Genomic DNA, 1,686 nt, shown 5'->3' with positions numbered 1-1,686 from the left:
GCAGAGGCGGCTGCGTCCCGCTAGTCTCGCCGCCCGCGCCACCCACCACCGAGCCTGACGCGCCTGCTCCGCCGCCGAGCCTGCGCCGTGGCGCGCCGCCGACCGCTGCGGGGACCGCGGGCGGAGGAGCGGGTCGCCTCCGCGAGGCACGAGGCTCCCCGCCAGGAGGACGTCACATTCGGGCCGCCGGGTGCAGGAGCACAGCAGGGCTGTCCCTTCGGAAGGGACACGCGGGGAGACACTGGTGGTGCAGAAAATAGGGGAAACCGGATTGCACTGGCCTGGGGCTGCTTCGGGGTCGCGTGGCATGTGACACTAGCAACATGCACACTACAACAGCAGATGGCCTTCCTGGGTCAAAGGGGACAGAGGGTGATTTCACCCATTCCTTGGCATGCTGACTTCTAACTTAATGTCAGAGTGGTAAACCCAGTTTCTGAAGGTTAATCATAAGAAGCTTCACCTGTTCAGTCACCCCAACAGTACAGCGGGCAGATGACACTGCCTTTAATGTCAATCACATAATTAGCGTTGTGAATTGGGCCTCTTCTTCACACAGCCCACATTGTCTTCTTAGCCCAGGTGTGCCGGGAGAAGAATGCCATCCTTCCCATTTTATCCACTAACGTATTTTCTTGGGGTTACAGATCTTTAAAAGGAATTTACTAGAAACTCAGTGATTTTACATACCTGAGCCATTTAGCTTCTGCCTTTGCATAATAAAACATTGTCTTCCTCTCCATGGTTAAGAAACAACTTTGATTTTTGGTTGCTGAGATCTTCCATTAGAGATCTGGTTTGCTTTTGCTCCCTTGGTTTTTTTTGGGGGGAGGGGGTTGTTTGTATTTGTTTGAGAGGATGGGGGGGTCTTCCTATATAGCACAGGCAGGCTGCAAACTTCAGGTCATTCTGCCTCCACCAGCCTGCTGTTAGAATCATAGATGTGAGCCACCATGATTGACTCTAAAGTGACGCCTGATTGACTTTTTAATCAATAAAGCATCGCCTTCAGTGAGGGTGGCTTAGCAGTGTCTGCAAGCACAGTTGTGTCCACAAATAGGTGTTGAGCTGTAGGGTATCATTGGCAGAACCACTCCCTGTGCACACCCATCTTCGATCAAGTTCACAAAACTTTCTGCTAGGTAAGAGTACTGACCACTAAGAAGAGATTATCACTTACATACCGAATCATTATTCCCAATTTAAAGAGCTGTACCATGTGGAATCTGACACATACACAAAGAAACACAAATTGAATTAGAACATGACTGCAGTTTACAGACTCATAAAGGAGATCTGTATTAGTAATACAAATTTTATGCCATATAATATTTGAAGAATGGGCCATATAAGGAAGAAGTGAGTTCCCACATAACCAGATGATTTAGAAACTGAAGAAAACCTAGTTTCCAAGTCATCATGGAATTACTAAGAATTTGAAGTTAATAGGATACGCTGGACTCCTTTAGTGAAAGAGACTTAGCTCTTTTTACATTCATAAAGACACACTTAGGACTTCTGTAAATTCTGTGCTGGAAATCTCTACAACTGGCTGGCTGCCTTCTACTGTTGTATATATAGAGAGATATAGATAGATATATGTATGTTTCATTCTACAATATATGTTATTGGAAAATGTGGTTTTCATTAAATATATATCCAGGTATTTAGCTGGATTTGTAGGTT

At 46.3% G+C, this 1,686-nt stretch overlaps 1 protein-coding gene across 1 annotated transcript in view; it reads right to left on the bottom strand.

Moving 5' to 3' along the window:
• The window catches only part of Glrb (glycine receptor beta), a 102,884-nt gene extending 102,661 nt beyond the window's left edge, over positions 1–223 (bottom strand). The window contains exon 1 of the mRNA XM_029556754.1: positions 64–223. The gene's annotated coding sequence lies outside the window, so the exon portion shown is untranslated. The remainder of the gene's footprint in view (positions 1–63) is intronic.
• Between the last annotated feature and the right edge of the window lie 1,463 nt (positions 224–1,686).

The sequence above is a fragment of the Nannospalax galili genome, unplaced genomic scaffold, assembly GCF_000622305.1.
Source record: "Nannospalax galili isolate Female #2095 unplaced genomic scaffold, S.galili_v1.0 scaffold305, whole genome shotgun sequence".
Lineage (NCBI taxonomy): Eukaryota > Metazoa > Chordata > Mammalia > Rodentia > Spalacidae > Nannospalax > Nannospalax galili.
This window is presented reverse-complemented; position numbering and strand designations above follow the sequence as displayed.